The following is a 14,004-nucleotide window of genomic DNA, read 5'->3' on the forward strand; positions in this document are numbered from 1 at the left end:
CATGCCCAAAAAAGTCCATACCAGCGATTTCAAAGGTACCATCCCCTGCTTGAACTGTGGAAACTGTAACTCTATCATCAAGGGTAATAAGATTGCACACCCTCATAAAGGTTTTCCTATAAACCTATCTGTAACAGCCACGTGTAACACACAGAACGTCATTTACTTACTCAAATGCCCCTGTGGGCTTGTTTACGTTGGCAAGACAGAGAGAAAAATACGTATTCGTCTGAACGAACACAAGAGCAACATACGTACTCACCAGTCAAAATCTCCCATTGCTAACCATTTTGATCGTCTACAACATAACATTTGCCAACTACGTTTCTTGATTCTTGAACAAGTACCGATCATAAAAGGACGAAACAATACCCAACATCTATTACAACGTGAAGTTTTTTGGGTTAACAAACTTGATTCGATTCATCCTAAAGGACTTAATGATCGCTTTGATCTAGGTTGCTTCCTGTAATGTTCTTTGATTCTGATCTGTTTTCCAGTTTTCAGAATACACCTTGATATGAATCATTGGGTATACACCCATGAGACCCGGAACCCCACAACCTTGCATCCCCTGATGTTTTACCTCATTTGTTTATTTGTTTATTTTGCCAGTTACTTGTTGCACTAGTAATTATCATTTACTAGCATTGTATGTCAGCATCCTTTAGTTTACTGTGTGTTTGCATTTACCATTGTATTATGCGCTATACTTTCTAACTTGGTTTTCGTATTTACCCCGCACATACTTTCACACATTCACTTCACATTACTTTGTTATCAGCTGGATTAAGACATTGACACCTATTTTTTTCGCTATTAGGTTCACCACTTTTGTATACTTGTGTCTGTTTACTCTTTTATTTTATTTTTTTATATTTTTTTATATTCCTTTTTATATTCCTTTTTTATTCCTTTTGACTTTTTCACCATCACGTTTTGATCCTAGACACACTTTTCACCATTTACGTAACTTCTTACACGTAGCTACGCAGTCGCTGTCACTTCGTAACAGGCTTATATTTTCCCGTTTTGATTGGCCTCCACCTCCTATGACTAACCTACCGGTTTCACACACGTTGGACAACACATTGACTAGTAGCAACGCACACGATTGGCTATGAAGCCTCACACACCTGATTAGTGATAATTATCACCTGACACCCTTTAAAAACTGCGCGCGTTTCACAGTCTACTGACTTGCTGAGAAGCCGGTACCTTTGACCGCTCTGCTCTAATCGACCATCATCACGTAAGTAGTGTACGCCACTTGATGACATTGTTATGCTTCCAGATATTCGTGCTACTCTGCGTCTACATTCTTAACTTATACACCTTTGGCGTTCTTCTTCACTTGGCACCTTAATTCTATTATCACCTCTCATTTTTTGACTCTCGTGCAATTCCCGTATAGTTTATCTATCTTTGTACCCGTCGCAACCTGATCACGTGCACTCGTTACGTTTACCATACGTTGTTTAACTTCCCTCACACGGTTTCTTGCTCATTGCACGTAATCCAGTCCAAATACTTGACTGCTTTCACACGACTCACCACTCATGTTGGTGTATCCAGCTAATTCAGCTCATTCACAAAATTAAAAAAAAATTTTTTTTTGGACATAATACAATGCATGTGTTCACGCACCGTCGTCTTACTTTAATTACACTCCTCAAATTCTGTACACACCTTTGCTCGTTGGTTTCACAGTTAACCTGTTAATTTGAAATGTGAATTTATGTTTCCTGTACTTTGCTCTTTACAATGATGACACTATTATATTGAGTAAAAGCTGTTCCCTTGTATCCTCCCTTTTAGTGCTGCCCCTGACGAAGGGCCGCATTGGCCCGAAATGCATTGGGCTACATCGAGTTATGAATTTCAATATACTTGTTTGTGATGTACAATCTTCAGTGATAACGACACATTTTCAAAGGAATGATTAACTTCATGTGAATTGAATAAATCTATGAATTACAGAATACAACCTTCGATTGATTAATTTCTTCACCGGAGTGCAATTCGAGTGACACGCTTCCTACCAGAACGTGCTTTCACAGTATTCTCATCCCTACTCAGGGGGATCTACTCGTCTGCACCCATACCTTGTTTACTGAAAGTACACAGATTGAACACGAGTGCGCTTCCTCTCTTTTCATCAATTCATTAGTGGGAATTAACACTGTTTAATCATTATGCTGTGGTAACGTTGTTTGTGTCTCTTTTAATTAAGATGGTCCGTTTTGACTACTGCACAAAACCAAGACCAGACATAAGAGATTTGCCATTGCCTGAGAGTGATCATGTGTTGTTTGTGGATGGATCATGTTTGAGAACTGATGATGGTGTGCTAAGTGCAGCATATGCGGTGTGCAAAGTTTCTGAAGTTATGGAAGCTTCGCCTTTGAAAGGAGTAAGATCTGCTCAAGTGGCTGGATTGGTGGCATTGACGAAAGCTTGCAAAATTGGGAAGAGTCTGAGGGTGACTGTGATGACTGATAGTCAGTACGGATTTGGAGTCGTTCATGATTTTGGCCAGCTTTGGCTACAGAGAGGTTTCTTGACGTCGAGTGGGACTCCAATAAAGAATGCTGAAGTGATTGGAAAGTTGCTTGAGGCGATACAGCTGCCTAAAGAACTAGCAGTTGTGAAGTGTGCTGCTCATGGACAAGGAGATGATTTTGTTACTCTTAGTAATAGATTTGCCAATGACATAGCGCAGTATTGTGCGAAAACCAACCAATCGATTAATAAGGCACGAGAGAGGGAAATGTCTTTTTGTTCTGTGATGTTTACTAATGTCCTAGAAACGTGGGATGAAGTGAAACAGTTGCAGGATGAGGCAGAACATGAGGAAATGAGATATTGGATCAAGGCAGGTTGTGCCCCAAGAGAGACAGATCATGTTTGGATCTATAGAGATGGTAGACCAGTCATGCCTAACTCCATGCTGTCGACAATGGCAAGAATGTATCATGACCAGGGACATTTGGGAAGGGATGCGATGATAAGGTCTTTTAAACAGACCTGGTACAATGCAAAGTTCAGGTTGATTGCAGAGAGCATCTGTCAGAGATGTTTGATTTGTCAACAGTTCAATACTGGAAAAAAGACAGTGGTGAGTCTAGGAACAATAGGCAGCGAAGGAGGTCCTTTTACTAGAATGCAAATAGATTTCATTGAAATGCCCCAAGTGAACAAATTGAGGTATGTTCTAGTGGTAGTTTGTTTGTTCTCAAGATGGGTGGAGGCCTATCCGACTAGGAGAAATGATGGAATAACAGTTGCAAAGTTACTGTTAAGAGAGTTGATTCCTAGGTACGGGTTCCCAGTGACAATTGAGTCAGACAGAGGTGGACACTTCTACAATGAGCTCATGAGTTTAATTTGTGAAGCATTGAGCATACAGCAGAAGCTACATTGTACATACAGACCAGAGGCTTCTGGAGTCGTTGAACAGATGAACGGCACAATAAAAAACCGAATTGGTAAGATGTGTTTAGCCACTGGAATGAAATGGCCTGATGTCTTGCCTCTAGTGCTGATGACTATTAGGTCCACTCCAGATAGAACAACACGTTTGAGTCCGCACGAAATCTTAATGGGACGTGCGATGAGACATGCATTTGTGCCTGTCAACAAGTTGATGACAATAACTGCTGACATGATTTTGGATTACTGTAAAGGCCTGGCTGACGCAGTTCATTCTGTGTTTCACCAGGTTGGAGAAGACGCTACCACACTTGAGAAGAAGCAAGCCCATGATCTGAGTCCAGGGGACTGGGTGAGGATTAAGGTGCACAGAAGAAGAAATTGCTTGGTTCCAAGGTGGGGAAGGCCAAGATAAAGTTATTCTGACTACGACAACTGCAGTAAAGTGTGCTGGTGTGAAAAACTGGGTGCATGCTAGTCATACTCTGAGAGTTCCAAATCCAAAAGAAGGGACTGGTAAGGAGTATTTTGAAGAATCAGATTCCAGTGATGATGCAGAAACTGAACCAGTGAGAAGAAAAAAGAATCCTGAAAGGGGTGAAGGAGAAAGAGAGTTAGGTGATTCTTTTTTCTTTCCAAGAGAGGCTTCAAGAGAAACTTTGAGAGTCTCAGAGGAGAGATCGGATTCTGTAAGAGTGCCTGAGGTTCAAACAAGCAGTAGAGGAGAAAGAAGAGAAAAGAGCAATTGGACAGAGACTTCTCCTGAATCAGATGAGGAGGTTGAAAATTCACTTGATATTACACCTGAAGAAGCAGGGTCAGAAGAAGTTAGAGAGGAACAGATTGCGGTAGACCCCCGAGGAGGTGTAGGGAACATTCCTGATAAGCTAGGTGAAGGGACAAGTAGACAGCAAGAAGATTGCGTGTCGGAGACCCGAGGAGGGACAGAAATAGGGAAGTCTCAATCAGTGGTGGAAAAGACTGTGGAGCGAAAGAAAACGGTTGAAGAACAAGAGGCAAATGAGACAGAATCAGATGAGAGTGAAAATGAGAAATCAGAGTGTCGAGTTCTGAGAAAGAGAACTTGGATTGGAGAGAGAAATAATAAAGAAGTGAGACCAAAGAGGGTTGTAAGAGGAGATCTTTGGCCTAACAGGATAAAGAGACTGAGGTACAGACTGACACGAGCAAATTCATCGAAAGCTGAACAGGTGAACGAGGTGTCGAGTCAGAATCAAGCAAAAGGTGAAAAACAAAAGGTCACAAAAGAACCGGAGGAGATCAAGAGAATAAGAAAACCTAACCAGAAGTATAGGTCACCGGAATGGACGTACGTGGCACTGTCTGAAGGTGAAGAGGCAGAGAGTCAAGGAAATCCAGAGGGGACCGTACGAGAAGTGGTTGAGGAGAAAACTGTCGAAATCCTGAAAGTTATCTTGACTGACATTGGAGAAGAGTCAGATGCACAGGATGTTGTTGATGATCTGATACAGTTCGATGTTGCTGAAGAAGAAGTGAAAAGTGATGAAAATCCAAACTGAGTGAACTGAAGGAGTCACTTGGAGAAAGTAAAAAGAAGAAAGCCTGAAATTAGCTGTGTGAAATAATCTAGTGTTCTAGTGTTTCAGTAGTGGAGTAGAAGAGGCTAAGTCAAAAGACACTGCCAAAGTAGTAAAATGGCTAACACAGAAAATAATCAAAGTAGATGTGCCTTCTTGAAAAGATGGTGTAGAATGTGCTGCTGCTGTACTGGATTATTAATGCTACTATGGGGTGTACTAGCTTTACTAGTTACTTTTAGGGTTACGATAGACACTTTTGGAATACATACTGAAAATGTGACTAATATAGAGAAGAGTTCACAGAAAGTAGTTCCAACTAGAATTAGTAACATTTACATACATAAAGATAGGTCAATTAATGATTTTTCTAGCAATGTTTTTTCAAAGTTGTTGTATTAATACGTGAAGTTAATGGAAGTTAGGGATTGCTACGTATGTATGCAATTACCTGCATCCGTTTCTGAGGGTGTTACTTATCACCATTTACCAGCTACGTATGGAATTTCATGTAGTGTGCTAAGTAGTGTTTTTTATTTGTTAAGGAAAATAGATTATGAGATGTCTAACAAAGATAACATTTTTGGGCAATTGCCTATGAACAAAAAGCTGAATCCAGCTAAAGAAGCTAACATTTTTGGTGAGATTTTTATTGAGAAAGAAGAATTAACATTAGATTACATTTTTAGAAACCTGCAGTTTGAAAGAAGAAGAAAAGGCTTTCCTAGACATGGTAGAGGAAAGGAGAATGAGCATGCATGAAAAGGCAGGGAAATATAAAGTGAGTGAGACAATTTGGGACATTGAGATGGGAAAGGAATTGAGGAATGGGGCTAGTCCAACTTTGGCTTTAGATGCACCACAGAAGGGTAAGCTATGCATTACCAGGAAGAAATCCCAATATGATACATATTTTGTTGGGACTAGTGAGTGTCATGATACATACTTCATTGCAACAGGATGGGGTTTTAAAGGTGGAGAGGATCCAGTTTTCCCAGGAGTGTATTATGTTTGTGGGAACAAGGCTTATTACAAGTTGCCTGACCATTGGTATGGCACGTGTTATGTGGGCCTGGTCTTTCCAAAGATTTTTCATATAGATAGAATAGAAGATGTAGAACACATTAGTTTACTAACACGTTTCAAGAGAGAAACTTGGTCAGAAATAGTGGGTGATATATTTGGAGCTTTAATTCCAGCAGTGGGAATTTCTTTAAACGCATATGGTATTCGGAAACTGTCAACAGTGGTGGATCGCTTATCAACAAGTACCGCTGGAGGGTTTCTTTTGGTAAATACGGAGATGATTGCCGTACGTGCCATGTCTATGCAAAATCGACTTGCCCTTGATATTCTATTAGCCAAGGAGGGTGGAGTTTGTGGAATGCTGAAAGTTCAACATTGTTGCACTTACATTCCTGACGAAAGCAAAGATCTAAAGGTCTATATCAAAAATATTACTGATTTGCATGAAGAATTAGTACCACTGGAAGCTGAAAGTATCTGGACTAAAATAGCTAATAAGATAGTTGCTGTTAAGAGTTTTATTGCTAAGATAGGTAGTACCATTATTGGTAAAATATTATTTCCATTGACAAGCGTAATTGTTGTTTTATTGATACTAAGATTGGGGTGTTTGTGTTGTAAAAACAGGGGAGGGAAAAAGAGAATAATTAGAGAAAATGCTGATAAGAAACGACAGAGGTCAAGGAGAGACCCACAAGAAATAGAATTAGAAGAATTGAGGGAGAGTGTTTACTTGGAGTCAAAGAGGGATGATGTGAGGGAGTCTGGTGTTTAATGTTGTGTCATAAAAGACATTTTCAATTTCTCCTAAAATTGGGACAACATTTTTTTTTGGGGTTGGTTTTTGTGGTGATAAGATATCACCAAAGGGGGGATTGCTGGAGCAGAGTTTTCTGTTGAAAATTTATTGAGTTTTAAGCTCTAGTTTTGTCTATATGTTATGATTAAAATTATTAATTTTTAATTACTAATTATTAGTTTTGTTTAAGGTCCTGACTAATCAACATTACTAATGAGAGAAACTACACGTGGGAATGCATATATGTTGCTTAATAATAATGTGTGGTTTTAATTAAATGAATGTTGCAAAGTGCTATTTGTTTAAAGCACAAACGCTTTTAAAAACAACGTGTACTAATGCTTTATTGTGTTGCAGAAGGCTAGATAAATACATACACATAAGGGTATTAGTGGGAATTAACACTGTTTAATCATTATGCTGTGGTAACGGTGTTTGTGTCTCTTTTAATTAAGATGGTCCGTTTTGGCCTAAAACAAGATGGCTGCCATTTACAGCCTGCACTCGAGAGATTGAATTTTGACGAGAGGCCTTGCTGAACATGGTCGAGAGTCACCTGACCACAGTCTTTGCCTGGTTAGAAAGTTTTCCGTGAGGACAGCAGCTCCAGGAACGATTCCAACTGTCCTTGGACAAGGATAAAGCCACAATGAATAATGACCAGTCGGCGGTGGCTCTGCTAAGATATCGAGGAAGAACATTTACGAAAGTAACATTTGCAAACTCGAGTTTCCTTCTTCCGTCTTTTTATTTTTGTGATTTTTCCTGAGCGGAGGTTTTCTAAATGTAACTGAGTGACATCCTTTCCTGCTCGCTCTGCTCAGTGGCTCAACGGATATTCAACATTTGTTTGTAACTTTTTATTTGATTTTTTCTCTATAAATATGTTAGACTAGAGAGGGTCCATGTTCATTGCTGTTCCATTGCGTTCATTACTTCCATTGCGTTCCTTGCGGTTCATCGCGTTTTGGACTTTACCGAGAGACCTGTCCCGACCCTTTTAGCTAGAATAGTTAACTATGAGAATGATGATTTTGCTAATGATTGACTTTCATTTGAATTATTTAGATAAACAAGCATTTGTTTGAATTCCAGTGTCGGGTGTTTATTCTTTGTCATTTATTGAGTTTCATATGTATTTCCTATGTTTAAAATCATGACTCAGGACAATATCATTAAGGTCGCATTGACCTCGTTCTAGATGCAGATTGGTTTAGGTTTTCTCTCCTATATTCAGTGTGGATAGAGTAATAGTGTGAATTTAGTGTGATGGGCCCTAGCGTATGATGAATGTATGTGCGTGTGACTGTAGGTTTACTCTGTCCGTGGAAGCAGGGAGAATTTGTATGCGCCGATCTGCAGCACACTCGCTGGTCGGATTTGTTGCCACACACAAGTCATGCAGATTCGAGGCATTCAGCTCCCCAAACTTTGGCCTAACACGTTTCGGGCTAACCACGCCCTACCTCATAGGCACTGAAACAAAAAATGGCTCGTTTAAAACCAGCACGTCATGCTTTTTATTCATTCAATTATAGGACAGTTCCTCTCAGGTGAGTAAAAAACACATTGCATCATGGGGCTGGTAGTTTTCATGATAATACCCATGTGGGTTACTTGCCATTATGTCCATGTTTAAAAAAGATTTTCCCGGGAAACCAATAATGTCTCACACTGCTGCTTGTAGGCTCTGTCCTGCTCAAAGCATATCGCTGCTCCAATACGCAGCAGCTAAACCGCAAGGATATTGCGGCGGTGCTCACTCGTGGCCCGGGCAGGACCACATTACATAAAACACAGGTTGCCTTTTTCTTGAGGTGCACTCGCTGGTCGGATTTGTTGCCACACACAAGTCATGCAGATTCGAGGCATTCAGCTCCCCAAACTTTGGCCTGACGCGTTTCGGGCTAACCACGCCCTTCCTCATAGGCACTGAAACAAAAAATGGCTTGTTTAAAACCAGCACATCATCCTTTTTATTCATTCAATTATAGGACAGTTCCTCTCAGGTGAGTAAAAAACACATTGCATCATGGGGCTGGTAGTTTTCATGATAATACCCATGTGGGTTACTTGCCATTATGTCCATGTTTAAAAAAGATTTTCCCGGGAAACCAAGAATGTCTCACACTGCTGCTTGTAGGCTCCGTCCTGCTCAAAGCATATCGCTGCTCCAATATGCAGCGGCCGAACCGCAAGGATATTGCGGCGGTGCTCACTCATGGCCCGGGCAGGACCACATTACATAAAACACAGGTTGCCTTTTTCTTGAGATGCACTCACTGGTCGGATTTGTTGCCACACACAAGTCATGCAGATTCGAGGCATTCAGCTCCCCAAACTTTGGCCTGACGCGTTTCGGGCTAACCACGCCCTTCCTCATAGGCACTGAAACAAAAAATGGCTTGTTTAAAACCAGCACGTCATCCTTTTTATTCATTCAATTGTAGGACAGTTCCTCTCAGGTGAGTAAAAAACACATTGCATCATGGGGCTGGTAGTTTTCATGATAATACCCATGTGGGTTACTTGCCATTATGTCCATGTTTAAAAAAGATTTTCCCGGGAAACCAAGAATGTCTCACACTGCTGCTTGTAGGCTCTGTCCTGCTCAAAGCATATCGCTGCTCCAATATGCAGCGGCCGAACCGCAAGGATATTGCGGCGGTGCTCACTCGTGGCCCGGGCAGTGATGAATACAGGCCCCAGCTAGGCCCGCAGAGTACAAGGGTTCGCTCTTCTGTAACAAAAACTGGAAGGAAGTTGGCACGGAAACTGCAAAGTACAAAGACAGAGTTTATTAACCCTTAAGGTTGGTCCTACAACCTATACAACACTCTTCAGTATTGCATAGAGTAGCACAAAGAACTTGCGTACATAGTCCCCTTTTATACACAAAAGAGGGGCTCATAGGTGGGTGGATACAACATGAAGCGAAATTCATTACCTTTTATGGGCATTTTCGATACAGAATCAATATGTGGGCGGAGTAACTAATTTCCTGAGCCCGCGAAAACATGGTCAAGCAAGGACTAACTGATAATAGATGTGGTCAAGTCTGGGCATGCGCCGGACGGACAAAGGAGCTATTTATAGACTGTTACTAGGCAGATTACAAGAACAACTAGCAAAGAGGTAGGACTCTTCTCGCGCTGAGCACGTGGAGACACGACAATACAAAATGGAGTCCTGACATTAGTCAACATAAGACAAGAAACATGTTGCAACTAGAGAGAATTCATGTCTTTAGTGAATGCTTAATCATATCGCTGTTTTAGTTTTCAACAGACGACCCTTTCAGCATTCACTGAAGACATTCGGCTTATTAGGATAATCATCATATATGTCAATTTTCATCATCTCTTCTACCTCTTTAGTTAAATGTTTCTGATAGGTGACATTGGCGATAGCTTTCTTATCAGGAATGCAGAATGACACACATAGGGAACAAAGTAAAGGACCACATTGAACAGAAATGCAACAAGAAAACAGAATTGCTACAATAATACAAAGACCAGTCAAAACCTTCCACCCCCATGTGGTGATCATTGGCCAAAACCATCCAGACAACGTCCAAGTGCCATTTTCTGTATGGATTTCAGCTGCAATCTTATGTAACTTATTGATGGCATTATAAACTGATGGCGTATGGTCAGGAATAAACACACAACAACTACTTCCGATAATTTTACACGCTCCACCTCGGTCAGCTAACATAACATCTAATACCATACGATTCTGTAATGCAACAATTCTAGTAATTTGCAATTCTTCCGTAAGATTCCCAAGAGCAGCAGCGGTCTGATTTGTCACAGCCTCTACAACTCTTGTTAATCTTCGAACTTTCCTACTATTTAGGGCAGCTCCAACAAAGAAAAACAATCCTAAATTAAAATCAATATACTGCTGTAAGCTAGTATCAGTTTGGTCAACGTCATCAATAGATAGAGTACGTTTATACCTATTTACAGTCACATTATTCAACAACTTCAAATCTTTATGATAAGATGCAGGTGCTAAGAATACGGGAGGTAATAAGAATGCTACATAACATACTCCGGACCAACCGGCCGGTAAACGATAATAACCCTTATTCCCACATACGAAGTATGTGTTATGGGAAGCTAAGAAAGTACTGTTATTTAACCCGTCAATGTTCAGGATAATGATACAGTCACTAACACCAACAGGAATATAACCCACACTCTGGACACACAGGTCCGCTTGAGCTTGTGCCACTTGAATCACAAAGCGCTCTTGTCCTGTAGTGTCTCTGGTGTTCATGAAGATGTAGGGAATTGATTCATTGTCCGGTCGATACTCTTCCCATTCCCATATTGTCCCATTCGCTTGTGGATAACCATCCTTATCTTGATGACACTCCCTATTAAGTCTAAAAAGTAATCGTCCCACGGTAGGTTTCCGTGTGGCAAAAAGCAAAGTGTACCATGCTCTACAAGAGCCATTATGAGAAAAAGGAAGAGGTATGAATGGCGTTCCTCCTTTCTTCTGATGAGCTGGCATCATACCACATATCCAACAGTTCGTAGCATTCGTGGCAACGTGGGTATTATGCAACATCTGGATGAAAGTGTTATTCAAATAAGACTGACGATGCTTCAGTTCTTGATATGGAAGTGTACAAAAGTAGTGCTCCTCAGGCACTGGAGTAGTCAAAACTAGCAACTCCCGGGCAGGAGTCACATCCTCAACAAACCATGTGGTTATACCAACAATAGCTACTGTAATAATAAAACCTGTTGCGCAAAGAATCTTCTTCTTCTCCATCTTAGAGTAAAAAGTCAATATCTTCCTGAAACTAAAAGGTTGTCAGAACTCTTCCCCTTAGGCAGCGGTTGATTTCTTCACCAGCGGGCCAAGACGGGTGTCGCTACACTAATGCAGGGCTGATCCCCCCCCCCCCTTGCCACATTGGCTCTCCGTTTCACTAACCTAAGGGCCGTTCTGACAACTTTGGATACAGCAGTCACCTACTCGGTCTGAGGTGATATCTTCTTCCTCCAGGAATCACTTGGTCCGGAAAGAGCTCCTCAGTGTAGTTCGGTTCCACAGCACGGCCTTTCTCCGCAGTCAGAATTTCTCGATGGTCGGTCAATACAGTAGGCTCCACCAATCCGGGCGGCACTTTGCGACAGTGCAAGGAATGGATCCAGTTCTTTCGATTGGAAACCCGCACAGCTGTCCTCGTTGCGAGCAAGACTTGCTCAGGACCAACCAACCTCGGCTCCAGACTGTTCGACCTTTCGAAAACCTTCAGCATCACCTGGTCCCCAGGTCGGAGATTATGACCTTCACCTGTGGACCGATCAGGGAGCGCTTCTCGGACCTGTTGATGAATAGAAACCAAATTATCCGTTAACTGCGCCAGATAATCATTCATCATTACACAAGGTACATCATACACGGACTTAGGTCTTGGTGGACCCCAAATATTCATTGGGCGCCCAAAGACGATCTCATAAGGTGTGAGACCGGTTCAAGAATGCGGTATCGATCTAATTGACAATAATGCCAGCGGTAAAGCATCTGGCCAAGTCAAAGAAGTCGAAGCTTGGATCTTGGCGATCTTAAGCTTCAGACTACCGTTATATTTCTCTACCAATCCCGCAGACTGAGGGTGAAATACTGCATGGAACTTCTGGGTAATGTCTAGACCCTTCAGGATATACTTTATAACATCTGCTATAAAATGAGGTCCGTTATCACTCCATAGCAATCTGCAAACACCGTATCGAGGGAAGAACTCCTTCAATAGCATTTTGGCTGTAGTCATTGCAGTATTGTCTTTCGTAGGGTATGCCTCAACCCATTTGCTGAAGGCACAAACCACTACTAGAACATACTTCAGATTGTTACAGCGCTCAAGCTGAATGTAATCCATCTGTAAAACCTCAAAGGGTGCAGTAGGTGTTGCAAATCCTCCTGCTGGAGTTCGTGTACCCTTTCCTGGGTTATACCTCAGGCAAATCATACAAGTCTGCACTACCCTCTTTGCCGTACTAGCGATCTCCGGATGCTCCCAAACTCGTGTGAGTAGTTTAACAATTGCGGAAGCTCCGACATACGCTAGTCCATGTGCCATCTGAACCATAGGTTGTACGAAGGCTGTGGGTAACTTCCATTTATCCATCTGCTTATTTCTCCAACATCCTTCGTCATCTAATTCTCCATCATTGGACCATTGCTCCCGTTCCTTATTGGAAGCGGTCCTCTGTATTTCCAGCACCTCTCTCCTAGCATCGTGCCATCTTTCTGCCTGTGACTTCACAACATACATTGCAGTAGCACCAGGCTGCATCGCAGTCTCTCGTGCCACCCGGTCTGCCAAAGCATTCCCTTCTCCAATTTTATCAACCACTTTCTTATGGGCACTACATTTAATTATAGCAATCTTCTTTGGATATGTTAATGCAGTCAAGAGGTTGTGGACTAACTCCCCGTACATTATCTGCGCTCCATGTGACGTTAGAAACCCTCTCTCCTTCCAGAGTAGGCCGAAATCGTGCGCTACTCCGAAGGCATAGCGGCTATCTGTATAAACATTCACACACAATCCTGCACTGAGCTCACATGCTCGTGTTAATGCTATCAGTTCCGCTGCCTGAGCTGATTTCTGTGGTATGCGTGCTGTCTCCACTATTGTTTGCAGTGTGGTGATTGCATACGCTGCTGAAGTCGTACCATCTGGTAGCTTCAGGCATGATCCGTCCACCCACAGTTCTCCATCTACATCTGTAAAGGGCGTATCCTGGAGATCAATACGACCCTTTGTCTGTTCCTCAGTCACAAGAATACAGTCGTGTGCCTTCCGTGCTTCAGACTGAGTTTCCGGGAACGGCAACAATGTGGCCGGGTTTAACGTTACACACCTCTTTAACGTAATATGAGGAGCCAAAAGCGTCAACTCATATCCCGTTAAACGGGCACTGGTCAAATGCTGCGTCTTTGTTTGATTAAGCAGGGCATCCACAGCATGGGGGACTAATACCAACAGTTTGTGAGATAACACAATTCCCTCACTTTGACGTATTGACACAGCTGTCGCCGCAACCGAGCGAAAACAACCAGGCAATGCTCGGGCAACAGGATCAAGTACGGCTGAAAAATATGCACAAGGGCGCTGCTTGTCGCCGTGCATCTGCACTAAAACTGATAATGCACATCCAT

Source organism: Triturus cristatus, chromosome 4_1 (genome assembly GCF_964204655.1).
Source record: "Triturus cristatus chromosome 4_1, aTriCri1.1, whole genome shotgun sequence".
In the NCBI taxonomy this organism is placed as follows: Eukaryota; Metazoa; Chordata; class Amphibia; order Caudata; family Salamandridae; genus Triturus; species Triturus cristatus.